We start from the raw sequence: 15,146 nt of genomic DNA on the forward strand, positions 1-15,146 counted from the left end.
CACCAAGTTGACTCTGCATTTAACACCTGTGATGGTTAATTTCTTGTGCCATTTTATCTATCTTTTTATTGTTGTTAGTTGCACTGAGTTGGCACTGACCATAGCGACCTTATGTATAACTTAAAGCTGTAATATCCAAAACATCTAGGATATAACCTGTTGCCATTGAGTCGATTCTGACTCATAGTGACCCTATGGGACAGAGTAGAACTGTCCCATAGGGTTTCTAAGGAGCAGCTGATGAATTCAAACTGATGGCCTTTTGGTTAGCATCCGAGCTCTTAACCATTGTGCTACCAGGTTTCCAAAACTTCTAGGATATACTACCGAGGTATTTAATGAAACACTAATCCTGTTGTTGCTATGGAGATATTTTGTAGATGTGTTTATCATCACCAATCGGTTGAATTTGAATAAAGGCAAATACCATTGATAATGTGAGTGGGGTCTTATCCAATCATTAGAAGGCAATAAGAAAAGAAACTGAAGTTTCCCATAGAAGAATTTCTGCCTCAAGACAATAGCATCAAATCCTGCCTGTATTTCTAGTCTTTGGGCCTGCCCTACAAATGTAGGTCTTTCCAACTCACATAATTATGTGAGTCAATTCTTTACAGTAAATACCGAAATACGTTAAGTAACTTGATCAGGACCATTAATTTATTTAATGTTAGAGCTAGTAATAGAACCCAGGTCCACTGGCTCCAAAATTAGTAAACCAATTGCCCTCACATTGGTTCTGACTTGTGGCAATCCCATGAGTTACAGAGTAGAACAGCTTCATAGGGTTCTCTTGGCAATGATCTCTTTGGAGGCAGATCATCAGGTCTTTCTTATGCAGTGCCAGTAGATGGCTTTAAGCCACCAACCTTTAGGTCAGCAGTCAAGTACGAACCCCTTGCGCCATCCAAGGTCCTATACAAGATCAATAGTCTTCCCAATTTCCTCCTTTATTTCATTAACCTATGATACCCAGATAATGGAAAACCTGGTGGTGTAGTGGTTAAGAGCTACACTTGCTAACCAAAAAGGTCAGCAGTTCGAATCCACCAGGCACTCCTTGGAAACTCTGTGGGGCAGTTCTACTCTGTATAGTGTCGCTATGACTGGGAATCGACTGGACAATGGGTATGGGTACCCAGATAATACACCAGCCAGTTTCTGGTGCCCTGGTGATATAGTGATTATGAGCTCAGCTTCTAACCAAAATGTAGGCAGTCTAAATCCAGCTGATACTTGGAAACCCTATGGGGCAGTTCTACTCATTCTATAGGATTGCTATGAGTCGGAATTGACTCAACTGCAATGGGTTTGTTTAGAAACACTGGTGGCATAGTGGATAAGAGCTTGGCTGCTAACCAAATGGTCAGCAGTTTGAAATCACCAGCAGCTCCTGGGAAACCCTATGGGCAGTACTACTCTGTCCTACAGGTTCACTATGAGTCGGAATCAACTCAACAGCAATGGGATTTTTATAATACTCCTATAATTCGGTCAAAATAAAAACGTGTGACAGGTTGATGATAGAAAGTGTTCAAGAAAGACAAGCCCCTTTTATCACTAATGACTGTCATATATTGACATACCAATGACAGCTGCTAAGCCTCTGTGATTAACTATCCCTGACAAAGGTCTTTCAATTAATTAATTACCTTCCTATTTCTCAGAAACTTGGCACCTTGCTGAAATATTTGCTTTTATACTAATTGTTTGGGTGAATGCTCCTTTTTGGAACAAATGGTCTTCTGAACAGATTCATATCAGAAAATGCCAGTTGGATCTGCTCCAGTCAATCTTTATTCCTCCAGAAGTACCTGAAATCTCTGAAGAAGTTCCAGCTAACCACATGGAAGTCTCCTCAATGTGGCCTGTATTCAAGTTTCACCTCCTTCAAGAAATCATTCTTAACTACTCCAACTCAAGTTGTTTTCTTTCTAGTGTTTCATTTTTAATCCAAATAAATCATAGAACTATTCCATCCATCATATTTCTTTGTATCCTCTAGAGTGCTAAGAGTGCTGGATATCCAACAGGTCTTCAGTAACCAGCTTGAGTCTACCATTTGAACCACAGAATACCGATCTTACCATCCATCTCAATGTGGATGCAGAGACTATAGGCTCATCTGTGGTTTGACACTAAAGATAGACTCATGTGTGATTGTGTCATTCTTTGAATTCATCTCTATTTTCATACTTACAATGTAGCAATTATTTTTAAAGAAGGTGCACGGTATACAATGAAACAAATATCGGCTTCAGTATTGGAAAAACCATGTATCACATTCTGCTACCCAATGCTTAGTGATGTTGGGTAACACACATTTCATCTTTGAGCCTTTTTCATATCTGTAAAATGGAAATGTCTTATAGAACTATTATGAGAATGTGAAATAATGTATGTCTTCAAATCCAGTTAATTCTTCCACAGAAATGTATGTGGTAATAAAATTAACCTATCTGTCCACAATAAGGGAGTAGATAAATAAGTTACCATGTGTTAATGGAATGAAAAGAATTATTTGGCAAGTAATTTGAGTAGGAACTGCAATTTACATTTCTAATTATGGCTAAATCTCAAAAGGTAATATTATATGAAAATATCAAATTATAAAATAATACTTTTAATTTTTGTAAATTTTTAAAAGAATTGATATATATATACATATATACCGTAGGGTTGCTATGAGTCAGAATCAACTCGATGGCACTGGATTTGGTTTGGTGTATATATGTATATACATATATATATATATGCAGAAAACATATGCAAAGTTCAACAGGAAGATACTCAATGACTTCAGAATAGGGAATTTCTTTGGAGAGGGAGAGAGGGAATTTTTATAGGGACAGTGTATATGTAATAATTTACTACAATTTAAATTTCTGATTAAAACAAAAAACAAATATTTATGTGTTAAATATGAATTTAAGGTGCACAGTGTCAGTCATATTCTTTTAGTACTTTCTAAAATTTTTAAATCATTGATACATGCCACAACGCTTTTTTGAATTTAATGCATGTGCCATGTACCTGCTCCTTTCTCTTCTCACTGTCCCTGCTCTCATCAGCCCTCATTAGGGCTACTGCAAAGCCTCATCACCATTCTCTCCTACTTTTTTTTGGTTCCAACAAACATCTGTCCACATACAAACAGATCTGAGACAATGTTATTAGTTTAACAGGTCCTTTTTGCCTCCACATGACTGCAAGCTCCTAATAGAGCATTGAAAGCCGCTTGGAATCTGGTTCTTTCTGAAATATTTTCCCACATTTCCCTTACTCCATTTCTTGTATCACATGACCCAGAAAATCCTGTTTATTACCTGAAAATGCTGCACACTACACAGGCTCTATGCTTTTAAACATACTTGTCCTTCTTCCCCAGCTCCCCTTCTACCACATCTACCTGCAGCTCTTCTCTTTCTGGAAGAGAAATGAAATCCATTCTTCAAGTTGGTTAAATTACATGCTATAATATTTACGTTTCCCTTTCCTACTCCCACTTCCCTCCATGAGAAGAATCCATACCTTCTTCTTTTATGTTCCTATTCATAGCACTTTATTCATGCCCAGTGCAGTACTTATCACATAACATTATAGTTTTATATGTATAGGCTTCAGGGAAGGAACTGTGTATCATCCTTCCTTATAAACTCAACTGCTAACACAAAGCTAAGAACAAAAAATGAGGGAAGGGGGGACATACCAAAATGTTACATTCATCAAAAATTGGTTAAAAGATTCAATCATACGGAAATGATGACGCAGGCATAATAAAGGTAGCCTCTGAGGTATTAAAATTAGATTGCCATTAAAATAATGGAAAAAAACACATTTCCCCTGAGCAGATTCCAACTCATATTGACAATATAGGACAAAGTAGAATTTTCCCACAAGGCTTCCTAGACTGTAAATCTTTAAGGTGGTCAACTGCCACATCTTTTCCTGAAGAATAGCTGGTGGGTTCAAACTGCCAATCTTTCAATTAGCAGCCAAGTGTTTAACCACTGTGCCACCAGGGTCCTTAAAATAGTGATAAAACCCCGTTGCCATGGAGTTGATTCTGATTCATTGTGTAGTGCATTCCAACCTAGGGGGCTTATCTTCCAGCACTATATTGGACAACATTTTGTTGTGATCCCAGGGTTTTCATTGGATGATATTCAGAAGTAGTTCACCAGGCCTTTCTTCTTCGTCTGAAAGCACCACTGCAACCTGTTCACCATGGGTTACCTGGCTGATATTTGAAATACTGGTGGCATAGCTTTCACCATCATAGAAACACACAAGCCACCACAGTGTAACGAACAGAAAATTAGCGGTGGAGAGTTTGTTTAGGAGATAAAATTTGCATTACTTTCTAGATCCACTCTTCAGAAACTCAATAACTATAAACAAATTATAGTACTATGTGTGCAGGTGTCTTAAAAATGCTAAAGCTCTTGACAGTGGTTCTCAGTAAGTCTTTATCAGTTATATACTCCTCCCTGTGAATTATTTGTATTTTTGCCTCTCTTATCCCTAAACATACCATAGGAACTGGATGTTTGAGAAAAGTGAATTTAAAGAGGAACGAGATATAAATATGGAATCTTTGAGGACCACACGGAGTATTCATCATTGTTGTTGGGTGCCATCAAATCAATTTTTGACTCATAATGACCCCAAGGAACAGAGTAGAACCGTAGGGTTTTCTAGGCTTTATCTTTAAAAGAATAGATCATCAATTCTTTCTCCCACAGAGCCATTGGATGGATTTGAACCACCAACCTTTGGGTTAGTAGCCTAGTGCTTAAATGTTCTGCTAGCAGGGCTCCTTGTGTATTCTTTAAGCCAAAATAAAACCCATTGCAGTTGAGTCGCTTCCAACTCATAGCGATCCATAGGATAGAATAGAACTTGTTTTTTATAGAGTATTCAAGAAGGGGCTGGTATATTCGAACTGCTGACCTTCTGGTTAGCAGAGGATCTTTTAACTACTGTGCCACCAGGGCTCCTGAGTATTCTTTAATTCTTTACTTACCCAAAAATGGGTGCTGGAAAAAGAAAATAGGGAGAATCAAGAATAGCTTTTTTCATAGCTATACCAAAAAGAGAAATATACAACCAAGTAGCAGACAATGTAGAAACTCACATAATTTAGGTCATCAAAGATATAAATACATTTGACACGTAGAAGGTGTGCTTAAGCCTGTGCAATAGCCATAGAGGGGTTTCTACATGGAGACGAGGATATGATGTGTATTCACCTGTAAGTTATCAAATATGCCCAAGGAAAAACTCTTGGCTAATTAAGTGCTGAAAACACCTTCTCATAGATCGGCTGTGCTCAAAAAAGAAAGCTTTGGAATAGTTTTTCTTGAACAAGGTAATTATGCCCACCATTTGTTAAACTAACTAAATATCGATGATGTATAAGACAGACTTAGTTCTTTGTGTTCTGTTGTGTTTAATCCAGTTTTTGATCCACATAGTATTGATCCATCCTCTGAAAGACTTCCACATGTTTATTCCCTTATAGATGAAATAAATATTGGTAACTGATGTTCTAAATAACAGAATCATCAGTCAATCCTAAGTTAAACAAGGTGTTAATCTAAACCATTCACTTCATAGAAATTTCTTCCTAAATTCAAGAATATTGAGACTTTAGCTCCTCACTCAACTCAAACTTCCTGCATTTCATCATTCAAATTGTCACAAAGCCTTCTTTATATCCAATAAACTCCTGCTTCTTCTAATTTCAGACCACCTCTTCTCTTTTTTATAACCATATGTAATAAAAATAATTTCCAATAGCCGTTTCAAATAACTGTTTTATGTACATAAACTCAACAAACTAAGGCACACTTTAGCATTCTTTTTACAAGAATCGACAAACTAAATACCTTTTGTAAATCTTCTTAGGCTCTTTTTCTCATTACCTACACTCGCCCCCCCCAAAAAAAAAAACTCACATTTCACAACTGTCTTCAAATCCCTTCTTCATTCCCTTACACTTTAAAGAATAAATTAAATTAAAGCACCTAAGAGAGCAGTGGAACTAACTTGGTCTCCTGGAAGTTTTTTTTTGGGGGGGGGGGGTACTTTTTCTTTTTTTAGTTTTCCATATCTTTTTATATCAAAATGACATTATATTGAAATTTATATATTTATTTTGGATTTTTTGATCTCTATGTCTTTTTTCTTCTTCTATTCAGTTTTCTATAAGATACTTCTCTATCTTACCAACTTGATGAGTTTCTAATAAATTTGCTTCCCTTTTCATGAAAGATAATTTATGGGACATAAATTATCTTTTTTATACCTCATCTCTCTTAGAGTTGTCTAGAGAAGCTGACAGAGAAAAAAGTACTATATAATTTCTTTTTCATTTTTTTTTTTTTAATTTTCATGTGTTATCAATGTGTCTTGCCTGTTTAGTGAGTGGCAGAGTGAGAATCAACCACATAGTCATTGCCGGTTACAGGGTGATTAATCACAGCCTGTATTGAATCCAAAACATCACAAAGCCATTGAACATATTCTAATGTCTTCCACACTACCTTAGATATACTATTGTTTTAGTTAAAAGTCAAGGTCAGTTAACACTTTCTACTATGTCAAAACCCTTTTTCACAATTATTCTCCTGTGCTATTTGATTATTTAATCCAGAGGTTGTCTGATCTGCTTCAGGATAACACTCAAGCCCTTTAGGAGCTGATTCCTGTCCATTGCAATTCCAACAACAGAAGCATGTGTGATACCACACTGACTCTTTCTATTGTTAAATTTATTTCTAGCCTTCAATTTTACCTGTGTAAAGAGTAGATCATCTTCATGAAGTCTGAGGTTTGCCTGTGTTTGCTTAACAAAAACTGTCACAAAAAAAAATCTTGCAGTTGAAGGAAATGAATCTACAGCTGTACAGTGCAGTGTCCAAGGGATACTGCAAAGACGTGCATTTAGGAGGAGCATAGGGGGTTCAGGGACTTTGCCCCTAGAGACCTGTTTGGTTTGACCAAAACAACCAAAGTTTGGAAGAACTCATGCATAATAAGGCACTAGAGAGGAAGAGGAAAATGAGAGTGGACTATTTTCTGTTCAATATCTTTGTCCCATTTTGTTGGGCATTTACAAATATTACAAGTAATATTTGAAAATAAACATATAAATTTAAAATAATTTTTATACTCATATTGATCATCACAAAAAGCCAATATGTTTCATTTTTGTGTAGTTAAACAGTAGGAAAATTTACACAAATGTTCACTTTTTAAACAATCACATATTGAGTAATTATGTTTGAACACAAAGATTTAGCTTTATACAAGTTGGCTCCTCAATAGACCTTAAAACTGAAACTACTGAACTATTTTAACAATTGATGATAAATTATTTGTGTTATATCCCTACACCCAACTTCTCTGAAGTCGCTATAAAGCGTTTTCAGGCTTTTTGTAGTTAAAATGTACTGTTGAGTGAAGCGTTGGAAAGCAAAGGAGCATGCAGAGTATGTTCCTAAGCTTATAAATACACACAAATCAAGAGAAATGAACAATAAACATTTTTCAATAAGTACTTCGGGAAGCAGGGTTGCTAGGCAAGAAAACAGAGATTTGGGCTTTAAACTTTGTATGCTTGTATCAGCCAAGATGCTGCCAGGACATTCAAACTAGACAACTTGAGAAGAGCTTAATAATGGCAATATTTACAAAGCCGGGGCACTGTGAGAGAGAACAAAGGTAGGAGCACTATCCCAGGCTAGTAACAGCGTGGGTGTCTACCACTCACAGGATACAAGATAGTTGCAAAACCTAGAAATGAAGAGCTTAGTGGAGAGGACCACTGCAGCCAGCCCACTGTGATCCTGCACAGAAGGGATAAACATAAATGACCCCATCTTCCTCACCATCATTCCTTACTTTGGTTTCTTGCTAGAGTTCCACATTGGCCAAACCAACCAGAAGACTGAGGACAAGGAAAACTAAGTCCATTCAAGTCAGATTCCCGAGGTACAAATTAGGATGGAGAATGGTCTTTTCCTGCCTGTCAGTTCATTGACATGTGAAGTTCAAAGAGGTCTGGGGCCGTTCTCAGCTGTGTTCCCTAGAACACTAGTATCTCCAAACCTACAAAATCTAAGTTTGTAAGAATAGGAAGGAAAATTTTCCCCCCTGGATTATTGAGCCTAATAATGTGACTACTTCTACCTTGAAGTCATGCATTCTAGGTATGGGAGAGATAACACAATGTATTGCCACTGGGTTAGGGAATGTTATTGTTGTTGTTAGGTGCTGTTGAGTAGATCCCAAGTCATAGCGACCCTATGTACAACAGAATGAAACACTGACCCATCCTGTGCCATCATCGCAATTGTTGTTATGCTTGAGCCCGTTGTTGCAGCCACTGTGTCAATCCATCTCATTGAGGGTCTTCCATTTTTTCACTGAACCTCTACTTTACCAAGCATATATACCAAGGGTATATACAGCATCAAACAGGACAGCATCCCAAACTTGTTAAGGGTTTCTCTCACAGTTGATACAAAAACTGAGCATTCGGCAGGTCAGTCCATCACTCTGTCATTTGTTTCTGAGGGATGAAGCATGAGGAAGTTCAGGGAATTCTGTGAATATAAGCCTATTGTTACACTTTATTTTTCGTAAAATAGTTAATTACCTATGATAGAAATACAATTTCTTCTGCTATGGTTAAGTTATTATATTGTCACTCAGGTGAATAGGTAGTGATGGCAGAAGCATTCTTGCTCTCAGATACCTAAAATACTTCACTATCATTTCAAACAAGTGACAGTCATTTCTGATAACACTTTAATTTGCCATCCCAAGATCAGACCTTAAATTCAGAAAAAATAATAAAATGGATAAGAAGAGATTGATAGACCATAGTGAATGCAGAGGGGCTGCTTAGTGGAGATAAACAGAACATTCCATTGTAAGTATGTCCTGCAGGGAAATTATCAGAAAGCTGAACACTTGCTGTTACCCACTGAGCCCCTCAATCATTTAGCTCAACAGATACATTTTCTCTCAGTTAGCAAGTGACTGTTTTCTAACTTGCTTTTCTCTTTACTGACTATAAAGCAAAGAGGAGTAAGATATAATTTATGAACTTGACCAACAGTGCTTCAATTGAATGGTTGGTGACCAAAGTTTTTAAGTGAAGGAAAGAGAGAAGAAAAGTAAAGGAAAAAATTAAAAAGGAGAAAATTTGATAAAAACAAGTATTGTTATGTGAAACTTTGTTCGGGTTGTGTATGTTTGTGGGGAAGGAGATAAAATACTGTATTCTTCAGTGTGGGTCACTGTCACAAAATATGAAAGTCATTGCTTTACGTGACCCTCCCCTTACCACTTAGCAACTCTCCCCTCACTCACACACCACAACTGAGGTCTTGTGACCAACACACACGAGTCCATTAGAACAAGAAGCCTGCCATTAGACAGTGTTAATAACTGTAACAGAGCAATTTAAAAGAGGCAAGAATAATGGGAGGTTGGAGAGGTTGAAGGGAAAGGAGAAAACAAAAGGGGGATGGGAAGAAGAAAAGGAAAAGAAATCCGAATGAGTGGAGGGAAATAGAAAGAAAAACCTCCTAACTCAGGTAAGGAAGAAGAGGAAGAGGAGGAAACAGGAGAAAAAGGGAAATGTAATGGGTTTAATTAGCATACGGGTCGTAAGAGGAAAAAATCATAGCGTTCCTAGTTTTCCTTTGTATTCCAAGAACACCTCACACAACATGCGCCCAGATATGTACTCACTGGAAACCCTGGTGGCTTAGTGGTTAAGTGCTATCTATGGCTGCTAACCAAAAGGTCAGCAGTTTAAATCCGCCAGGGCTCCTTGGAAACTCTAAGGGACTGTTCTACTCTGTCCTATAGGGTCGCTAGGAGTCGGAATCGACTCGACTGCAGTGGTTTTTTTTTATGTATTCATTGGACTCCTGTGTGTGAGCTCTTACAGGTTCTGCCTTCCGTGCACAGCCCTGGAAGAGACCCAAAGAGGGGGAGGGGGAGAGCAAGCAGCAGATTACAGTAAAAGGACTCAGTTCAAACTTCTATTAGCAAATTCTCTGTTAAATACTGACAAGAATTTCTGCTTGTGAAACACATTGCTGTTTAAAAAAAGAGAGAGGGAGATGTCTTCCAGTTCTGAAGGCCTTAAAGAGGGCTGCTTTCTTTTGCATTTTACCAATTACTTCTTATAAGTCTTATCCCTTAGGAATTAAGGCACAGGATTAGCATCACCTTTGGTTCATAAATACTTGATATGGAATTCTTTCTTTTCAGAAGTGAATATCACTCATTCCTAAGTGAAAGAAGCAAAAGACATGATAACAGTATCAAGATAAATCAACCCAATGTGGGGCAAAGAGGGACTTCTCTGTGAGTTTGACCACCAACACCAGAATTTCAGTAGTCAGTGAGGACTCTTCACAATACAGCCTGTCACTTGAGAGATCTTCCTGTAACTCACTAGCTGCATTCTCTCCGCATTGCCACCTTCATGTCTTGATTCCTGAATGTGTAAATCATAGGATTTAGGAAAGGAGTGAGAACTGCATCAAAGATGGCCAGAAAGTTTTCAAGGTGGGCGGAGGGAGATGGCCATGTATAGAACAATATCAAAGGACCAAAGAACAAAACTACTACAGTGATATGAGCTGAAAGTGTGGAGAGAGCCTTGGATAAACCAGCTGAAGAATGTTTCTGAACAGTGAGAATGATGACAATATAGGAAATGATCAGTATGAAAAAGGAACCCACAGAGATGAATCCACTGTTGGCCAGGACCATGAACTCCAGTTGGTAGGTGTCTATCCAGGCCAGTTTGATGAGCCTAGGAAGGTCACAGCAAAGGCTATCCAACACATTGGGCCCACAGAAGGGTAAATTTACTACAAAAGCCAATTGAACCACAGAGTGTATAAGGTCAATCATCCAGGCTGACACTACAAAGAAGATGCACATTCATGGACTCATGATGGTCAGGTAGTGAAGAGGCTTACAAATGGCCACATATCTGTCAAAGGCCATGGCTATGAGCAGCACCATCTCCACACCACCAATGACATGGATGAAGAAGATCTGAAAGATGCAACCACCAAAGGAGATGACTTTGCGCTTTCTGAAAAGGTCATAAATCATCTTGGGGGAAGTGACAGAAGAAATACCCATGTCAACGAAGGAGAGATTGGCCAAAAGGAAGTACATGGGGGAGTTCAGGTGAGGGTCAGAAGTCACCGTGAGCATAATGAGGGAGTTTCCCATCATGCTTGCCACAAAAAACATGGAGCGGAAGACAAAGAGAACAAGTTGTATCTTCCAGGAATTGGAGAGCCCCATGAACACAAACTCTGACACCACAGAGTGATTTGCTCTATCCATTGGCTTTGTGAGTCGTGCTACCTAAAAGAGAATAGAAAGAAATACAAATTATGAAAATTATGTTAAAAAACTAGAAGGATAAAAGTCAAAATTATTAAAGCCTATCTCCACAGTGGCTGCAACAAAGAGCTCAAACATAGCCAACAATTGTGAGGATGGCACAGGACTGGGTAGTCTTATGTTCTGTTGTACATAGGGTCACTCTCTGTTGAAACCAACCTGACAGCCCCTAACAACATCTACACTTTGGCACGACGGCTGTCCTAATATGCTCATGGACACTAAATTTGTGATAACACGGAGAAGTTGGTAGCTACCATGTGGAGCTCCTCTCTACGACCAAGTTGATTCTGCATTTAGCACCTGTGATGGCTAATTTCTTGTGCCAACTTATCTATTTACTGCTGTTAGTTGTGTTGAGTTGGTGTTAACACATAGTACCCTTAAGGCTATAATAACCTAAAACATCTAGGATATAACCTGTTGTTGTCATGTCGATTCTGACTCCTAAAAACCCTATAGGACAGAGTAGAACTGCCCCATAGGGCTTCCAACAAGCAGCTGATGAATTCAAACTAACAATCTTTTTGGTTAGCAGAAGAGCTCTTAACCATTGTGCCACTACGGCTCCAAAACATCTAAGATACAGTACCGAGTTATTTAATGAAACACTAGTTCTGTTGTTGCTGTGAAGACTTTTTGTAGGTGTGATTAAAATCTCAACTGGTTGTCTTTGAATAAAGTGTAGGTGGGGTCTTACCCAATCACTTGAAGTCAATAAGAGAAGAAGCTGAGAGAATTTCTGCCTTAAGACAATAGCATCAAATACTGCCTGTATTTCTAGACTTCAGGCCTGCCCTACGAATGTTGGGCTTGCCAACCACCATAATCGTGTGAGCCGATTCCTTACAGTAAATATCCAAATATGTTAAGTAACTTGACCAGGACCATTAATTTATTTAATGTTAGAGCTAGTAATAGAACCCAGGTCTACTGGCTCCAAAATTAGTAAACTCATTGCCCTCACGTTGGTTCTGGTTTGTGGCAATTCTGTGAGTTACAGAGTAGAATTGCTTCATAGGGTTTTCTTGGCGGTGATCTTTATGAAGGCAGATCATCAGGCCTTTTTTACGTACTGCCAGTGGGTGGCTTTGAACCACCAATCTTTAGGTTAGTGGACAAGTACAAACCACTTCTGCCCTCGAGGGATCTATAAAAGATCAATACTCTTCCCAGTTTTCTCCTTTCTTTCATTCACCTATAATACCCCAATAATACACCTGTCAGTTTCTGGTGCCCTGGTGGCTTAGTGGTTAAGAGCTCAGCTTCTAAGCAAAACATCAGCAGTTCGATCCACCAGCTGCCACTCGGAAAGCCTATGGAGCAGTTTTACTCATTCTATAAGGTTGCTATTAATAGAAATCAAATGCGTTGAGTTTGTTTGGAAGCCCTAGTGCCGTAGTGGTTAAGAGCTCCGCTAACCGAAAGGTCGGCAGTTTGAATCCACCAGTGGTGTGTGCCACCAGTAGCTCCTTGAAAATACTATGGGTCAGTTCTGCTCTGTCCTAGAGCATCACTATGTGTCGAAATCCACTTTTGATGGTAATGGGGTTTTTATAATACTCCAGGGATTCTGTCTGAATAAAAACATGAGGCAGAGTGATGATAGAAAAACTGTTCAAGAAAAACAAGCCCCTTTACAGCTAGTGACTGTCATATATTGACACACCAATGATTGCTGCTGAGCCTGTATGATTAACTATCTCTGACAACTATCTTTCTGTTAATTAATTACCTCAATGTTCCAGAGAAACTTGGCACTTAGCTAAAACATTTGGTTTTATACTAATTGTTTTGGTGAATACCGCTTTTAGGAACAAATTGTCTTCTGAACAGACTTGTACCAGAAAATACCAGTTGGATCCACTCCAATCAACCTTTATTTCTTCAGAGGGAACTTTGCACATGTTTTCTACATATATGCATAAATATGTATATTTGTAGAAAACGTGTCCAAAGTTGAACAGGAAAGATACCCAACATCTTCAGAATAGTGAATTTCTTCAGGGAGGGAGGGAAATTTGATAGTAACAGTGATTTCAATTGTATATGTAATAATTTACTACAAACAATTTGAATCTCTGATTAAAACAAAAGACAAATGTTTATGTGTTACATCTGGAATTAAAGTGCACAGTATACTCACATTCTGTTGGTACTTTCCAAAATCTTTAGATCATTGATACATGTCACAATGCCTTTTTTTAATTTAATGCACGTGCCATGTCCCTGCACCTTTCTCTTCTCATTGTCCTGCTCTCATCTGTCCTCATTAGCGCTGCCGCAAAGCCTCATCATGATTCTCTCCTCCTGCTTCTTTTTCTGTTCCAACAAACATTTATCCACATGCAATCCGATCTAAGGTAGTGTTATTAGTTTAACTGGTCTTTTTGCCTCCACGCGACTGCAAGCTTCTAATAGAGCATTCAAAGGCACTTGGAACCTGATTCTTTCTGAACTACTTTCCCACATTTCTCCTACTCCGTTACTTGCACCACATGACCCAGAAAATTCTGTATATTACCTGAAAATGTAGCACAGTACACAGGCTCTATACTTTTAAACATACTTGTCCTTCTTCCTTGCCTCCTCTTCTACCATATCCACCTGCAGCTCTTCTCTCTCTGGAAAAGAAATAAAATCCATTCTTCAAGATAGAGTTAAATTACATGCTATAATGTTTAGATTTCCCTTCCCTACTCCCACTTCCCTCCATAAGAAGAATCCATTCCTTCCTCTTCTATGTTCCTATTCATTATGCTTTATTCATGCCCAATGTAATACTTATCATATAACATTATAGTTAGTTTTGTATGCATATAGCTTCAGGGAAGGAACCATGTATCATCCTTCTTTATAAACTCTGCTGCTAAGACAATGCTAAGAACAAAATTCAAGGGAAGGGGGGCGCACCAAAAATGTCACATTCATCAAAAATTGGTTAAAGGATTCAATCATGAGGAAATTATGACCCAGACATAATAAAAGTAGCCTTCAAGATATAAAATTTAGGTTGCTAGTGAAATAGTGAGAAAATCAAACCCAACCCATTGCCCTCGAGTACATTCCAACTCATAGTGACCCTATAGGGCATAGTAGAATTTTCCCACAAGGTTTCTAAGGCTGTAAATCTTTACGGAAGTAGACTGTCACATCTTTTCTCAAAGAGCAGCTGGTGGGCTCAAACTGCCAATCTTGCAGTTAGCATCCAAGTGCTTAACCACTTAAAATAGTGATAAAACCCTATTGCCATCTAGTTGATTCTGACTCATGGCAAACTTATAAGACAGAGTAGAACTACCCGATATGGTTTCCCAGGAGTGGCTAGTGGATTCAAACTGCTAACCTTTTGGTTAGCAGCAGTAGCTCTTAACAACTTCACCACCAGGGCTCCCTATTAAATAATAGGGAGACAAAAAAAAAAAAAAAATACCAAACCCATTGTTGTCGAGTTGATTCCAACTAACAGGGACCATATAAGTCAGAGCAGAACTGCCCAATAGGCTTTGCAAAGATCATCTAGTGGGTTCTGGTTAGCAGACAAACATTTTAACCATTGTGCCACTATAGCAAATAATGTATTTATAATTCCACAGTTCAACAAAAATAGGAGATGATGTTAGTAGAAGATGATTGAAATTATGAAACTATACCTGATGAATGAAGAAACTGGGTAGACTTGTAAAAAGAAA

At 38.2% G+C, this 15,146-nt stretch overlaps 1 pseudogene; it reads right to left on the reverse strand.

Moving 5' to 3' along the window:
• Window positions 1-10,482: 10,482 nt before the first annotated feature.
• Window positions 10,483-11,394, reverse strand: LOC126084546 (olfactory receptor 4F3/4F16/4F29-like; annotated as a pseudogene).
• Window positions 11,395-15,146: the final 3,752 nt, after the last annotated feature.

Source organism: Elephas maximus, chromosome 10, assembly GCF_024166365.1.
Source record: "Elephas maximus indicus isolate mEleMax1 chromosome 10, mEleMax1 primary haplotype, whole genome shotgun sequence".
In the NCBI taxonomy this organism is placed as follows: Eukaryota; Metazoa; Chordata; class Mammalia; order Proboscidea; family Elephantidae; genus Elephas; species Elephas maximus.